We start from the raw sequence: 18,240 nt of genomic DNA, 5'->3' as shown, positions 1-18,240 counted from the left end.
CTTCCTCTAGACATTTGGGCATCAGATTATATTCAATCTTTTAAATCATGTCTAAAAACGTACTTGCCATTACCTCCCATTCGAGGCTAACTAGTGGGATTTTCATCTGGCTCTGCATTTATATTATGTAACAATTTTATATCTGTAGTTTATATTTTATATTGTGATTTTATCTGTATCATGGTTTTACTGGAAAGCACTTTGGTGTACTTTGGTCTTTAAATGTGCTAAACAAATACATTTGATATGATATGGTCAACTTAAACCAGCGTTCTGCTACCGGCTGTGGTTGGAGTAAACCTGTAACTTGCACAAGCTTTTGTTGAATAGTGCTCTGCTCTAAGGGAAATCTAAAATCAATAAAATAAAAAATAAAATACTTGCAGATAAAAGCACTATCCAAGCATTTCAGTTACACTTGAACTATTAAAAAGTGATTTTGACACGTGTACACAAAAGAATAGTGGTGAGTGGAAAAACAAGATATCCTTAACGAAGTTTCTGAGATACAAATCTTTGCTTCCAATCATATCTTTCAGATTCAAATTAGAGCAAAAACTGGGCACCGAGACTTGTGAAGACAGTTTTTAGACCTGAGCTGATGTGACAGGTGTTTTATCCAGATAACTATATGCCCAGCTAATCATGGGATTGCTTCACATCATGAATTCAATTTAATCTATGGGTGGAGCTGTGCAGATGGTGGATTGGGATGCTACCAAACACAGATTGTATTGACCAGATTGTACATTCCTTTCATCAGTTAGGTTTAAATATTCATAAATACCTGGATACTATTTATAGACATTTTTTTTTCAGAGAGATGTGGTAAACCATCACAAAGTGAGCCCTTGGTTCTCATTGAAGAGCAGATGAATGGGTCGGGCTAGTGATGTGTTCACAGAACAACACTACATATACAGACACACACTGTCTGCTTTGCTGTTTCTCCCTGATTTGATTGCTCAGTCAGACAAACACACATACATGGAGTACATTTATGGCCTGTTTGGTTTCTGTAAGATTAATCTCGTTTTAATGTTAATGTATTTTATTTTTTCTTCTTTTTCTTTTTTCCTTAATACATGTCTCTTGCTTCCTCTCCCTTTATTCTCCACCCACTTTTTTCCTTCTCTACTACTTTCTCACCAGTCTCATTCAAGAAGCAATTCAGTGACTGAGTCCTGATTGTATGAACTTGCTCTGGTTATCGTCTTTAAAAAGTATCATTGAAGAACAAAGCTTCCCAAAGTCGTTATGCATGCAGCGTCAAATGTAAGACCAGTGTCTGAATGCTCATGCTATTCCCATGGGACCCAGCCTGAAATGCTCACGCCCGACAATGTCAGTGTCTATCAGCAAGAGCAGAAAGCTGACAGAGAGAAGTGGGTTGCGCGAGCGTGACGCACTCACCTCTCACAGTAATAGGAGGAGAGAATGACAAGCTGGCGTCAGTAGCCTAACATGGGTACAACAACACAGGGGAAAAGCACTTCACTTAGCCATGGAGCCTTGGAGGGAAGTAGGGAAGGAGGAGGAAGACTAGGATGAAATGGTATTTATGCATGCATGGCGACTTATTTGTGCGTGATGCAGTTTTCTCAGTGAAGTAAAGATGACAGTAGACTGTGCAGTTATATGAATGCACAGGACGACTGTTATTGACTTCTTTATACATTAATTTATCATCCATCTTATATTATTTCTCTTTATTCTTGTTTATGTTTGTTTTTCACTAGTTTACTGGATCTCAAAACTGTTGGAGATGGCTGCCCCACCCTGAGCGTCGCTCTGTCTGAATGTTCTTCCTGTTAAAAAAAGATTTTTCTTCCCACTATCGCCAAGTGCTTTACCTTACAATATAAAGCAGCTTTTGTTGTGATTTGGCACTACATATATATAACATTTAACTGAAGAAAATAAAAAATGGAGTTAAATTGACTTTTGCATATAGGACTTTTCTACTCAGTATGAGCACTCAAAGTGCTTTCGTACTACAACCCACGTTCACACATTCATACGTTTTTCTATACCTGAGCACTTTTAACCTAAGTTAAGTTGCCTAAGGATACTTCAACATACAAGCTTAAGGACACATGGATCAAACCAAATCAAATCAAATCACTTTTATTGTCACATCACATGTGGAGGTACACTGGTACAGTACATGCGAGTGAAATTCTTGTGTGCGAGCTTCACAAGCAACAGAGGTGTGCAAAAATACAATAACATAAGAACAAGCAAAATATAGGAATTGCTAAATCTGAAAGTTATATGAATAAATATATGTACAATATAAGAGTGTATGCATATTACTGAATGTGTATACTAAATATTTATATCTACGTGTGTGTATGTGTGTGTGTGTGTGTGTGTGTGTGTATACATATTTTACAAATTAAATAGAGTTTCTAATGTAGTTTCTTGAAAACAACACTTAAACTGAAACAGGCTTGTGGCAGGGGTGTGGTCTCTGGCCTGCTGCAGCGGAGGGGCGCTACAGTGAGCGCTCAAGGCGATGCCCAGGTGTGGCAGAGAGGGCAGGTGTGACTGCTCGAGGTGATCATCTTCTTCTTCTCTGTATGTTGAAATAGTGACGGGGGGACTGAGAGGAGGAGGAGGAAGCAGCTGTTCCTGTGCGACTGGTGCCGGAACATCAAAATACAGTTGCTTAAACAAAAATAAAAACGAACCTATAGCGCATGAAATCCAGTGTGTGCGTCGGGTCCTTACCACAAGGCTGTTTTACAGCTGATCAAAAGTTTAGATTAAAGGCCAAATCTGTGCAAAAATGTGGATTCATTTTCATTTTCTGTCAGGTAGTCACACTGTCATGACCTTCTGAAGGCAAAGGCAAAAAACCTTTTTGAACTGTAAAACTACAAAACCACAACAGAAGTTCATGTGTCAAAGATGCAAAGGTGACTAGAAATACAAGCAGTACAAATCTGTACTTGTTGACAGATGCATACATGCATTTACTTGACAGTACATGCAAAGGCTTAGTCATGCAACTCCACTGTGAAACACAGAAGCACTCAAAGACTACCATTCGGCTATATTAGTGGCTGTCCTCAGCACAATCCATGCACGGGGACAACAGGATAGACAAGAATGAACTGATAATAAGAACTAATACTTTTGGCTGCGATATAGTTCACAGAAAATTATGGGTCAGAATTTGGCATAAACAGCAAAAAAACCCAAAACAAAACATGGATCCATCTTGCCTTAGCTCAGCGGTTTAATTTGTTGTTTGTTGGGGTGTAAGAGTGTGGGAGATATTTTTGGCACACTTTGGGCCCCTTATTACCAAATGAGCTGAAATGTCACAGCCTGCCTGAGCATTGTTGTTGACCGTGTCCATTCCACCACAGTGTACTAATCTTCTGTTGGCTGTTTCTAGCAGGATAACACACTATCTCAAATCATCTCAGTTTCTTGAACATGACAATGAGGTCACTGTATTCAAATGACCTCCACAGTCACCAGATCCCAATCCAACAGAGCACCTTTGAAATGTGATATAAGGGAAAATAAACATGGAGCAGCCGAAAAATCTGCAGTAACTGTGGGATGTTATCAACACGGACGAAAAATCTATCTCAGTGGTCAAATTAGGAGAGAGTGGAGGCATACCCTGGACTGCTTACCAGTACATCAAAGGGCTAAAACCAGTGTTCGTCATAAAAACAAATCATCTTAACAATATCCACAAGTTGTCTTTTGAAATCGTCCCTGTTAGTAATTAGGCTGAACTCCCCAAACGCAATTTCATTGTTCTTGACAATGAAAAATAAATAAATAAATACTAATACTAACACTAACTCATTCATAAAGTGTTGCATTTTAGCTCATTTCTGGGTTTTGGGTGTATTGTGGGACTTAAACCCAACCAGCAACTAACCAGTGAGGGAAAGTAGAAGTAAACAAGTGTTTTTTGTTTTCTGTGAGTTCTATTTGTTAACACCTGCCACCTTCAACACTGCAATCTCACTACTCAAATTTAAAGTTACACAAGTGTTAAATATTACTATGGGAAGCTGCCTGACAATTTTCCCCATGCCACTACCTTTTTTGCAGCTTTTTTGCAACATGCATTGGGCGGATCGGCATCATAATTTTCTGTTAATAAGTATAGCTATACCAAGCTGGTCTCCACTCTTAGTGTTGCTTTTTCAAATTTATTAAAGCGTTTTCACAAATTCCTTTTAATCATTTTAATCTTTTTTTTAACACCTTCAGAGTTGAGCTCCATATTAAGTCCATCAAACATCTGCTTGCTGACACACAAACTCTTGCTTGACAGAATGACGTCAGCCTGTAATAAAATCAATAAGCAATCATTGGCGTGGTCTGGTTTCACAGTGCATTGACAGGACCCCTGATGTGCTGATTGGGAACAATTAGCATCAGTGAGCGCCGCTAACAGGGTTTTGAGTGATGACGGTAAAGAGTGCATGTCTGAATTCACGTGTGTGTGTGTGTGTGTGTGTGTGTGTGTGTGTGTGTGTGTGTGTGTGTGTGTGTGTGTGTGTGTGTGTGTGCGGTGTGGGTGGGTGGGTGGATGGATGAGTCATCGTTATCCAGCCCAGGAGCCCCATCTCTCTCCCTCACTCACACACACTGTCATAAACACACACATGCAAACCATGCATGCACATGCAGCTTTGCCAGTTCCATCTGGCAAGCTAGCTGTGTTCAGGGGGTAAAATGGAATTCTCCGGGTCAAAATGAACCAGTTTTTATAGATAATGTAGACTGCTTTCACTGCATGTTGTGAAATATAACAAAATTATGATACTGAGCAACAATATGACAGAGAACTTACCTTAATGAGAGGCCAGTATCAGAAGCCTAACAAACTCAAGTGCTACAACAGGGAATTAGTGACTTTTAAAAGGGTATTCTGCAACGATTTTTTTTTTAGGTAACCCAAAGGATAAATATAAATCTTACCATGCAGTCTCTACATAAGTTATATTTATTTTCTAACTCAGCTCTATTATGTCCATATTTAGGCTGACAGTATCATTTTTACAAACCAAGGTTTTATGTTTTACACAGATTTGCTTTTGATCACCTGCACACCTGCCTGTTTAATTTAAAAATGTTTCCAGTCTAAGGCGAGGTGCAGAGTCACGTGCTTGTGAAATGCTCACAGGTACAAAACCTTTCACCATTGATATTCCCAGTCCCATAAATATACTAAATAATATACTAAATGTATCAATCTAATAGATACAATCCAAACTTACAAAGAAATCAGACCTCATGTTAAGAAATTATTGTTTTTTGAAAATGGAAAAGCATATCCTAACTAGACATTCTGCTGCATTATGGTCATATTTTACAGCATATGCTCAAACTGCAGCAGCTATTCTTAAGAAACTTTGCTATAGTGCCATTTCATTTATTATCGGAAAGAAAGGCATCAATTACACTGAAAGTTTGTCTTCAATAATATATAGACACAAGACACAAGCATACTTGTGTAACCAATTGAATTGAATTCAGTTTTATTTATATAGCGCCAAATCACAACAAAAGTCGCCTCAAGGCGCTTCATAGATGCAGAGAAAAACCCAACAATCATATGACCCCCTATGAGCAAGCACTTTGGCGACAGTGGGAAGGAAAAACTCCCTTTTAACAGGAAGAAACCTCCGGCAGAACCAGGCTCAGGGAGGGGCGGAGCCATCTGCTGCGACCGGTTGGGGTGAGAGAAGGAAGACAGGATAAAGACATGCTGTGGAAGAGAGACAGAGGTTAATAACAGATATGATTCAATGCAGAGAGGTCTATTAATACATAGTGAGTGAGAAAGGTGACTGGAAAGGAAAAACTCAATGCATCATGGGAATCCCCGGCAGCCTACGTCTATTGCAGCATAACTAAGGGAGGATTCAGGGTGACCTGGTCCAGCCCTAACTATATGCTTTAGCAAAAAGGAAAGTTTTAAGCCTAATCTTAAAAGTAGAGATAGTGTCTGTCTCCCGAATCCAAACTGGAAGCTGGTTCCACAGAAGAGGGGCCTGAAAACTGAAGGCTCTCCCTCCCATTCTGCTTTTAAATACTCGAGGAACAACAAGTAGGCCTGCAGTGCGAGAGCGAAGTACTCTGATAGGGTGATATGGTACTACAAGGTCATTAAGATAAGATGGGGCCTGATTATTTAAGACCTTGTATGTGAGGAGCAGGATTTTGAATTCAATTCTGGATTTAACAGGAAGCCAATGAAACAGGAGACATATGCTCTCTCTTTCTAGTCCCTGTCAGGACTCTTGCTGCAGCATTTTGGAACTCAACTTACTCATGAGTTGAGTTCAGAGACCTAATACACTCAACAAAAATATAAACGCAACACCTTTGTTACTGCTCCCATTCCCCATGGGATGGACGTAGAGACCTAAAATTCATTCCAGATACACAATATAACCATCCCTCCCAAACAGTGGTCACAAATCAGTCCAAATGTGTGGTAGTGGGCACATCTGCTATATTGAGATAATCTATCCCACCTCACAGGTGTGCCACATCAGGATGCTGATCTGACATCATGAGTAGTGCACAGGTGTACCTCAGACTGCCCACAACAAAAGGCCACCCTGGAATGTGCAGTTTTGTCTCACAGCAAAATGCCACAGATGCCACAAGCAATGAGGGAGTGTGCATTGGCATGCTGACAGCAGGAATGTCAACCAGATCTGTCGCCCGTGCATTGAATGTTCATTTCTCAACCATAAGCCGTCTCCACAGGCGTTTCTGAGAATATGGCAGCACATCCAACCGGCCTCACAACCGCAGACCTCGTGTAACCACACCAGCCCAGGACCTCCACATCCAGCAGGTTCACCTCCAAGATCGTCTGAGACCAGCCACCCAGACAGCTGCTGGAACAATTGGTTTGCACAACCAAACAATTTCTGCACAAACTGTCAGAAACCGTCTCAGGGACGCTCAACTGCATGCCCGTCGTCCTCATCGGGGTCTTGACCTGACTCCAGCTCGTCGCCGTAACAGACTTGTGTGGGCAAATGCTCACATTCGATGGCGTCTGGCATGTTGGAGAGGTGTGCGCTTCACGGATGAATCATGGTTCACATTGTTCAGGGCAGATGGCAGCTGAGAATGTCCCAGTTCTTGCATGGCCAGCATACTCACCGGACATGTCACCCATTGAGCATGTTCGGGATGTGCTTGACCGGCGTATACGACAGCGTGTACCAGTTCCCACGAATATCCAACAACCTCGCACAGCCATTGAAGTGGAGTGGACCAACATTCCACAGGCCACAATTGACAATCTGATAGACTCCATGCGACGATGTGTTGCACTGCATGAGGCAAATGGTGGTCACACCAGATACTGACCGGTTCTGGGTCCAAAGACACCCAATAGTGCAAAAAAATGCACATTCCAGGGTGGCCTTTTGTTGTGGGCAGTCTGAGGTACACCTGTGCACTACTCATGATGTCAGATCAGCATCCTGATGTGGCACACCTGTGAGGTGGGATGGATTATCTCAATATAGCAGATGTGCCCACTACCACACATTTGGACTGATTTGTGACCACTGTTTGGGAGGGATGGTTATATTGTGTATCTGGAATAAATTTTAGGTCTCTACGTCCATCCCATGGGGAATGGGAACAGTAACAAATGTGTTGCGTTTATATTTTTGTTGAGTGTATAAGCACAACAATAGAAAGTTGGTAACCAGTGCACCATGTTACAACTGAAAACTTGAAAAGATTGCTTGCTAGTACTTCGAAACCAGAGTTGACCACATGTACATTTCTAAGAATAGTTGTTTTAGTGAATTTGTATACTCATTTCCATATCTCTCTGTCTATACATACATACATACAGATAGATAGATAGATAGATATCCTAGGGTGACCAACAGTCCTCTTTTTTTTTTGCACTTGTTTACTTGTAAAAGCCTATATGAACTTTTTCATCTTACCATTCATTAACTGCACAAGAGAAGACATCATATATATATACATGTGTGTATATATATATATATATATATAAACACCCAGCACGCCCCTGCGGGCGGTTTATCCTTCAAGCTCGGGTCCTCTACCAGAGGCCTGGGAGCTTGAGGGTCCTGCGCAGTATCTTAGCTGTTCCCAGGACTGCGCTCTTCTCTTCTGAGATTAAGAGTCTCATGCTCTCCCGACTGAGCTAGCTATATATATATATATATATATATATATATATTACATCAGTTATCTCAGAAGCTTACTGAGATAAAATGAAATAGGAATTATTTCTGTCCTTCAATTCCCACTTTCTCTGTCTCTCTCTTCATGTTGGCTATGTGTAGTGCATTTCCCTCCTCTCTTTTTCTGTCTCAGCTGGGCTCTAGTAAGAACAGTTGCTGGTCAGTAGGGGTTTTGGTCTAGCTTGCTGGGTTGCTGAGGAGTGGAGCGTTTGAGTCGTGACACCGGGCATGTGTGTTTATGTGTTTGTCAGTGCACACGTTAACCCGTCAAGATGAAATCCATGCTCCTTTAGCCTTTAATTGTCATTTGTCATTATGTGACATAACATGCACAGGCTCACACAGACTGCTGCTTAGTGTTTTAGAATAAGATTTTTTAACTCTTGTAGACTAACCTAACTGGTTTCACACTGCCAGCGTGAGCACCAGAAAAAACACAGATGTCGTTTCCATGTTTTTCCTGTGGTTGACTAAACTGTGTTTTATGCAAAACAAGAGAGTGTTTTTTCAACCCTGTGCGACTGCTGTTGTTATTTTTAGCTTTCAGATATTTTTTTCAATAAGAAGTAGGTCATCATGTGAACATAGTTTTTCTTGTCATAATAATTGGATCGATAACACAGAACAGAACTTCAGGAGCGGTTAAGATTAACAAAACCCATTTGTAATATAAATATCAAAGTACAATATCTAGTCTAATCTAAGTTTTAGGCAAAGTTTTAATGTGTGAAAAACAGCTGTTCTTTTCTGGTTTTCCACAGCAGACTTTTACATTTTTTAAAGTAAATTCTATACAAGCAAAGGGAGACTAAAGGTACCAAACTATACCAAACAGATAATAACAGATTATGACTGTGTCTTTGCTGTGATGACAGATGAGACCAAGACTGAGCTACCTGCCATAGACAGGCAGTAGATAAAGATAAGATACTATAGTATGCAACATATAAAGATTCCAATTATAGTCTATAGTCCAGTTTTTATTTATTTTTGGCTTGAGCAAACATTGCAGTTTTTTTTATTTCTTTCCTACCCTGTTTAGTACAAAATTCACAGCAAATTATCAGTGGAAGCTGCCGTCCAAATCTGTTGTGTTTTCAGAGATTCATGCAGTTATAGAACATTTATGTTCTGTAGGTGAGTATTTATCAGTCTGATGGTGTCAAAGACTAGTGTTGTATAGAAGTGCTGCCTTTGTAAGTTTAACAGTTTTTAAATGTGGCCCAGCTTTAGGTGCAGTGAGGTTTGATATCTGTGGTCCTGAAGTCAACCGCGGACAAGTCTGTGATCCTATTGTCTCTATGGGACCTGGTCTGCTTCTTTCCTTCTCTGTGTATTAATGTTTGTTTTTACAGTCATTAAAGTTACACCACAAAAATTATTATGTTATTATATCTATGTTATTGTTAAATATCAAAATGTTGAAAATGGCCCAAACTGTAGAGATCCTTTTTAAATATCTTCTTTGCATCTTCTTTGAAAATCATCGACTTAAAAAAATATGGAATCAATTTTATGTTCTGCGTATATCAGAAAACCTAAAATAGACTGAAATAGAATAGAATAGAACACCTTTATTGTCTGTCACAAAGCAACAGAAATGTATCTTTGATACAGCTCAAGAGAAGCAAACTGCAAACTGCATTAGACATCAAAGCAAACATTATGCTGATAGTAGTAAGTCAGAAAAAAGAGCTCCCCCTGCAGACCACAGATGATGATGCATGTGCCAGGCGACCCAGCAAAATTAGACTGGTGTGTGTGTGTGTGTGTGTGTGTGTGTGTGTGTAGATGCACCATCCCTTTGTACATATGATGTTGACTTTTCAGTTTGTGTCAGTGAAATAACTAAAAGTTTAATTAAGACTAAATAATGGAGCTGTCAGAGTTTATGAGGCTCAGGAGTACATTAGACCGCTGTGATTTTCCTGGCCTCTTATAGACTTGACAGCACAAGTGTATATGAGCTGTAGTTGGAGGCTGTCAAGGGACAGCCGACCACATAGGAAGGTTTAATGGCCTGTGGTAAATATGGATGCTGAAATGCTTTGGATTTCTGCTATAATGCGGCTCTATTTTAATGCCTTATCTCTAAAACAAACATTTTCACTAATAAAGAAAGGAATGTAATGCATTTAAATAGCTATATATGCAGTGTATATATGTATAAAGAGTTACATGTAATTCAGCTTTCCTGCTTTTTCATTTTGTGACGTAACCGCCTTCCCATCCTCAGGGGCTCACATTAAACAAATCCACTGTATTAGGCAGATTATCTCATCTGCCATTCAAGATGCAAAGTCATCTCCAGTGGATGACGGTTGCACTGTCAGGACATCACATTTGATGAAATCAGCGTACAAACAGACGTACACTCACAGACACACAAGCATGCATACTAGGCCTGGGACCAGTTATCAGTTAACAGTTATTGTTAATAATAATTAAATGGACCTAATGTTGCACAAGAAGCATGATGCACATTGCCTTTATGCAGGCAAGTCAAACATTTAAATATTAAAAATGTTGTGTAACCTGGGGGTGTATGGTATAGCCCTGAGTATGTAATGATATGATGTCACATTGTAAAACATAAATTGTAAATAGTGTAAATTACTATTTATTTTTCTTATAGCTCTAATTCACATTTGTCTTATGACTTTTCCCCAGTGTGGGGTTAATAACGTTTATGTCTATCTCTATATATATGATGACAGACAAAAAAATATTGAACATTTTAGTAGTGGATGCAGCTTTCAGGCAGCAGCATTCATTAGTCCACACAAAATTAGTGGCATTTTCCATACTTCTTTTCCAGTAAGCTATGTTATTGATGGCGGACCTCTAGTGCCATGAGTTACCAGCAGCAGCAGCAGATTTATAGTGTAATAGTAGGGACACAGTATATACAGTAATACAGAATAAGTCCAGAAGTAGCCTAGGTATTAGTTTTTATGGAAATATTAAGTAAACAGACTGAATAACTGTTTAAAACTTTAGATCAATATCTAATTGAAAAATATGTATTTTTTACCTGGTGTGTTGTAACTTGGGTCAAGCTTTTGAACCATTTCCTTAAGTGGTTACAACCATTGACCCAGATCAATGAGTTCCATCCACTCTTTGCTCTTCTCCTCATATGGAAAACAGTAGTGAGTGCTACAGCCATGTGATGGGTTGCAAATCACTACTAGCATATCCTCCTTCATAGCCTAGTTAAATATGGTGTATTTTTGCCTAAAGTGTTGAAACAATGTGGTTATGGGTTTAGCAGGAACAGTATTCTTGTATATTTTGTAAGGCAATGTGCTTTGTTGGAGGCCTGAACTCTTGTAGTTCCCTTTTTTTGGTACTAAATGAGAATCGAAGGCCAACGAGTTACTTTCGCTCTCAGACATGTCTGGGCTTGCATGGTTGACGTGTGCGTTAGCGAATGTAAACACAGTGGTTGATATTGTTGATGGCGCTTATATGTCATGGAAAATTTATACTGTTATTATCATTGATGGAATGATATAGCACAGGCTTCCCGTAACACTGATGAGCTTTGTTAATGATTTGCTCTTATTTACTCATTTACTGTTAATGTTCATCTTGAACGTTTCTGCTGGTAAGCGCTGCTGTTTTTGCCACTGTTACAGTTTTCAGAGGGAAACTGAGATTTTTAGGAGAGCCTAACATTAGTTGGCACAATGTTGAGGCAGGTGGCCTCCCCTCCCCGAGTCTTGTTCTGCCAGAGGTTTCTTTCTGTTAAAAAGGAGTTTTTCCTTCCCACTGTCACCAAAGCACTTGCTCACAAGGAGTCATATGTTTGTTTGGGTTTTCTCTGTTTTGTCTATCTTATTGTAGAAAATGTACATTTAATAAATGTTAACTGGTCATATATAATTTGAAAGGATTCTTTGTGATCTTTAAATGAAAAGTAATTTATAAAGCGTACTGTGTATGCACCTTGTCTCTAGGCGCATAGGTAAAATACAACATGGCACATTCCACAAACCAGCACTCACTCTTATGTATTTTTAATGAATTCATTAGTTCATGAGATCACATTTTGTTGGAAGACATAATTACACACTAATCAAAATATGTTTATAAGTACAGCATTCTTTTTTTCCTATTAAAAAAAAAACTTTAAAAAAATACCTTTAATTTTAGAGGGAGTATCACTGGTATACACAGTGTCACTAGTTTGAATGATTTGACTGTTATAAATAAAGACATACCTAGAACACAAAGGTACAACCTTTACATACATCTAAAGAACTTTATTCAGATGTATTTTAAATTATTTTCAATTCTACATTGTCCTTTTTCAAATGCATGCATCCATCTGTACTACTAATACTACTACTACTGTCCTGAACAGCTGTTCATGAACAAAAACTGATAATAGCTTTGCCCCAAAGTGTGCAAGCCGTTGCTTGTTTTTACATTTATCATTGGCTTGTTTTGTCCTGGTTTCTATGTGCATGTATTTTTCTACCATTACATGAAGTTAAAATTGCAGTGGTTGCAATTTTAAGTTAAACTATTTAGAGAATCACACAGAATTCTTGTGCTTAATTCTTGATGTTAAATCTAAACGTTAAAAACTTCTTTACCAGTTCACCAGCTTTCAGCATCGTGGAATATAGGTCAGAGAAGTATAATTAAAAATACTCACAATGGACAGTTTCTGTTCTTTGTTAAAGTGCCAAACAGTTACCTCTTGCTTCCATCTGGGGCCACTAGTTCTCTAATGTAATTTCAAACTACCTGTACATTTTGAGAAATCCCCCTACTGGTCATCTTTTGAATCAGCATGTCTAGAATGATGAGTAGGCAGCCGTGCTCTGTTAAAGACGCCATCGTTTTAAGCATTAACCTTTTCAAAAATTGTTATCAGTGTGTTTACCTGAATTACTCTTTTTACCTTATTGAAGGAAGTCTTAAAAAATAACTTCATAGAGGGTACAGATACAGGATGGTGGTGGGAGAGAGCTGAAGAGAAGCAAATGTAGATCAGCCCTCCAGCATTAAGGGTGCACGTGTCTTTTTCTTTTTGTTTATCAGCTGTGCCTGCTCTTGTTTATTTTTAGATGGGAAAAAGGAAGAGAGGAGTGGTAAGCAAAGGAGGGACCGTAGAACAAGAGAGATGATGTTATGCGCCCAGATAGCACTCTATAGTTTAAGTAGAATGATCTTTGAGAGCAGCTTCTGTTCGTTAGCTTTTATCTGCAGATTATGTGCCATCCAGATTGGGACCACAAGACAGCTCTGGACGGATTCTGGGTCAATGCAGCCCAGAGGGAAAGGGCAAAAAAGGATGTGTGTCTTTGGCAAAATTTCCTCTTCTAATCTGAAGATTTGCTGAATATCAAAATAGCTTCAAAGCAGATCTTTATTTTCATAACATTTAACTCTTTTTGTTCCTGCTCAGCTGACTGTGAAAGCTGTCCGGTCTTAAATAATCTGTTTTAACACACTCAAGACATTTCGGCACATTCCTATTCATGTTTGACTCACTTCTGTCTCTCCAGCGATATGTTAGTGGGGCACGTTTGCATTGTTGTTATTATTGTCTTAATAATTAATATTTCAGGTTTTGATTGGGAATTGATCTCAGCCAGGTAACAAAACTAATGAAATAAAAGCTAGTTTTTATGCTAGTATGTTTACAAGTTTCAATAAATCATTGCACCAATTTCCCATTTTCCTAGCAAAAGAAAAGAGTGGTGGCTCAAGACTTTTGCACAGCACTGTAACATAGTGGTATTATATCACATTAACTTAGCTCTCAAACATTCCCGTAGGAAGAATTTTGACAGAGCAATGTGCAATTTCATATTTATATACTACTAAATCACAATAACAGTTGCCTCAAGGTGCTTTATATTGTGAGGTAAAGATCCTACGATAATACATAGAAAACCACAAAGTAAAATCTGATGAATGCTAAGAAGCGTCATCCTTGGAAAGGGGCCTCTAACTTTTTAAGATTCCCATATTTTGAAGTCAATATGGTCTTTTCGGGAAGTGTGGCTCTCTCCATACTGTGGTGATTTATTTACATTTTTTTATATAGTAGCTAAATCATCTGTTTTTTTCCCACAGTTGACATGTAATTCCAGTTTTAGCCAACATCCAACCATGTTAACAGACTTTTAATGAATCAATATGTACCTCAGTGTCCTGATGCTGAGAGTGCTTTTCTGATAACACACGTTACCCACTGTTTGGTTGTCATGCATCATCTGCTATCACAGGAAACCCTTGACAAGTAGAAGGCGTAGTATAACTGTGGCCGACTGAACCCCAAACAACTATTTTATGGTCCATAGATGAATCACTTTGATCTTTGCCCCAATGTGTCCTAGCAACCAAGTATTTTCAATATAACTGATTTCTATGTGCTGCAGGTTTTGTCGTCCCTGAACCACCAGTGAACCAGTTCTCAATTGGTAGATGTGTGGAAGCAGGGGCGGGTGAGATGATGAGGCGGGGGGGCTTATGAAGCAGCAGCAGCGGAAAGGAGACGAGAGAGTGCGAGGAAGTGTTTGTGGGCTACATTGTTGAAATGTCAGTTGCTTTGGATTGAGACTCTTATGTGTCACTTACTGTGACATTTGAATTAAGGTTTAAGGAAGTGAGGACAGCATAAAGCTGTTGACTTCTCCAGGAATCTTGTTGCAAATATCACGAGTGAGTGGCTCTCTTCGAGCTGAACGTTAATGATGCAGAGGAGGCACTCAGCTAGTACCATGGGGCGCCACCAGGACAATCTTCTTAAACAGGTCCAGTATTGGTTTGATTCACTCTCGGCATAGGCTGCTTGTTCTCTATGCTTTGTGTGTGTGTGTGTGTGTGTGTGTGTGTGTGTGTGTGTGTGTGTGTGTGTGTGTGTGTGTGTGTGTGTGTGTGTGAGCGCTCGTGCATACACATGTGTGCAAGCCATTTTATCAGTAATGATGAGATGGTTTAAATAGGACAACTTGAAGCAATGTCTAAATTAAGCTTCTTGATAGAGCCTAGTTTTTAGGTCACAGAGTCTGGCGTTCATAAGAAGGAGAGTGAAGCCTCTACTGAGAGATTCACTGTCACTGTTGTTCTTAGGTGAAGTAGTGCTGGGGAGAAGCAGTTTTATCCGACTCCAGCACAATGGTTTGTGTAGTTTATCCACCTTTAACCCAAACACTCTTTAATCAATATCTGCTGATCTGTGTTTGCATTTCAGTTCTGCCGAGTATGAGCAGGAGCTAAAGGAGCATTCATTGCAGAGATACAATTTTGCAAAGAAATGTAGCCTCTGGAGCATTAACAATCTTCAACTGCTCCCCTTCCAAAATATATACCATCCATTATTAAACAATCAATTGATTTACTTAAGGATTAACTGTTGGTCCAGCGATGAAATCCTGTAACTGTTTGTAAATCTTTAATAGTCCTCTTGGCGATTACAGAATTCAGAATATGAACTTGGCCGCTGGCAAGCCGTGTTAAATATCACTACTCCTGAATTAGTTCATAAATCTGAGAGGAATGAGTTTTTTTTTCATATTTTATTCTTTTATTTACTTCATATACAGGAAAAAAAAAACATTTGTCAGCTCTCCACTGTAGTGCTGTATTTACAGTTGTTGTAGATGAGACTGTGGAGGAGCTCAGCTGGTCTGCTAGGGTGAGCTGTTCTCTTTTTCACTTGATTGGCCATGGCCTGCCTGTGGCCATAGCTTCTCTCTTTCTATGTGCCTATCACTCTCTTTCTCCCGTTCTCTCTTTCCATCCCTCTTTTTTGCTTAACTCTCTCTCTCTCGGCTCTCACCATCTGCCTTTATGCCTGATCTGCCTGCATATTTTCTAACTGTCTCTCAGGAGAGGGCTGGGGGATGGGGGTAGAGAGGAGAGAAAACTGTTATAGTGGGAAGTGGTGGATATGGGAAACCTGAGGAAAAATCCTTTGTGTATCATCTTCATTTGTGTGGAAAGAGTTTGAAACTTGTATTTGACTTGAATGTATATTCCCATGGTTATAAAATCACTTGACATATTATTAGGTACACTTTGGTAGTACCAGTTTGGACTCATTTTGCATTGAGAACTGACCTAATTCTTTATGGCTCAGATTCAACAAGGTGCTGGAAAGAGATTTTGCTCTATATCTGGACACACACACACACACACACACACACACACACACACACACACACACACACACACCCTGCTTCAAGGTAAGGGTTATGGGTATGCTCTTCTGCACACCTTGGTTGTAGTGAGCGGATGTTTCAGTTACCGTTGCCTTCCTATCAGTCATTTTCTGACCTCTTGGCATTTTCACCCAGAGAAATGCCTCTCACTGGATATTATTTCTTTTTCTGGCCATTTTCTGTAAACTCTAAACTAAACTAAAGATCGCTGAGCGGTAAAAATCCCAGCAGATCAACAGTTTCTGAAAGATTCAGACCAGCCTACCCAGACCAACAATCACGCCACCATCAAAGTCACTTAAACCACCTTTCTTTTCCTTTCTAATGTTTGGTTTGAACTTAATTGGTCTTTAGTTTTAATTGCTGCCATGTGATTGGCTGCTCAGATATTTGCATGAACCAGCAGTTGAACAGTGTCATAAAGCGGTCCCTGAGTGTATATTTACAGTATATACATAAACTATGAACCCTTTGAGGTCAGGACTTAAAATCACACCAAAAATAAAAGGTAAAAAAAAATTTCTTTGGAATTTTTTGAGCACTGTGGTGTTTTTCCTTTTTGACCACATTCTATGTGTGTCAGTTCAAATGCAATGGAGAGTGGTTTAACCTTTAAACACTGATGATGCAGTTTGACAAGTAAACCAAATGAGGATCTCTGTGGTTTCATAGGAGCCTGGCATACACAGATCTCTTTTTATTTCTCTGTGTACATCACCAGAGTCCAGTCGATTTGTATTCTGTTACAGTGAACTCAGTTTGAGAAAGTTTTATGACCCATGTTTCTATGTGCACTACATGCTGTCTCGGTCTGATCCCAAGGCAGGTTCTTGTACATGCATACCTCTGTGTTTGTGTGTGTGTCTTTATGCACATCTTCATGTGTCCACTGTTGATTTACTCATTGACCATTGCTCCCCCAGTTGTAGCCTGTGGCCCTTCATACTGGGAGAAATCCATAAACTCCTTCCTCACCTTTACACCAACATGTTTCAAAACAGATCTCTGTAGCATCCATCAGCTCAAATTCTTTTGCATGATGTACTGAATGTACTAGCAAATGCACAGACATAAAATTTGATTTTCTAATCTAAATTCATTGCAAGACAATAAATTAATCTAGGAAGTTAAATATCAGAGAATAACATTGCCATAAAACAGCTACATCATGTCTCCGTGTCTGGGTGGGTATCTACAGGTGCACACAAATTGCTGGTTCTACTATGTCACTCCCTCTGTGACATTAGCTCAACAACTCTATTACTGCCAGGTAAGAGGTGAATGTCACAATAGCAGGATGTCATAAAGCTCTGGAGTGGTCTAATGGGTTTTGTTCAGGTTGAGGTAACACATGCACACTACCGCGCACACGCATGTACAGACACATGCTCTTCCAGTAAACTATCACCTACGTCCTTGTTGCATTTACTCATCACAACTCCTGATGTGTTTGAAGAGCTAATAGATTTTGTTTAAAGAAGCAAATTTTGAGAATCAGCTGTCACTTAGTTGGAATATGGAGGGGTGCCTCTCCTGTTGCTGTCTCATCTTGATCTTTTTTTCCTCTGGACCAAAAAAGAATTGAATTAATAAAAATCCTCAAGCGGGTCACTCACGAGCCCGAGATATAAAAATAACACTTTAAAGTCCAACCAAAGTGAAAAAGTTTGGCAGGGATACAAGCAAAGTGGCAAAAGCAGAGGTTGCTGCCAGTTGTCAAGCCTCGCAGCCTCAGGGGGCAGGCAGATGGGAAGGCTTATGGATGGAGTGATCATGTGAGCTAAATTAGCTTCATGTGCTGCACTGTAAAAAAAGTCAGT

General features: G+C 39.5%; 1 protein-coding gene across 1 annotated transcript in view; it reads left to right on the top strand.

Moving 5' to 3' along the window:
• The window catches only part of LOC146693945 (cGMP-inhibited 3',5'-cyclic phosphodiesterase 3A-like), a 74,205-nt gene that overhangs the window by 17,929 nt on the left and 38,036 nt on the right, over nucleotides 1-18,240 (top strand). The gene's annotated exons all lie outside the window — the stretch shown is intronic.

Source organism: Copadichromis virginalis, linkage group LG14, assembly GCF_057382275.1.
Source record: "Copadichromis virginalis isolate Kocher_CV1m ecotype Utaka linkage group LG14, C_Virginalis_male_GT1.1, whole genome shotgun sequence".
NCBI lineage: Eukaryota > Metazoa > Chordata > Actinopteri > Cichliformes > Cichlidae > Copadichromis > Copadichromis virginalis.
The sequence above is the reverse complement of the archived record's forward strand: the minus strand, read 5'-3'. Positions and strand labels throughout refer to the sequence as shown.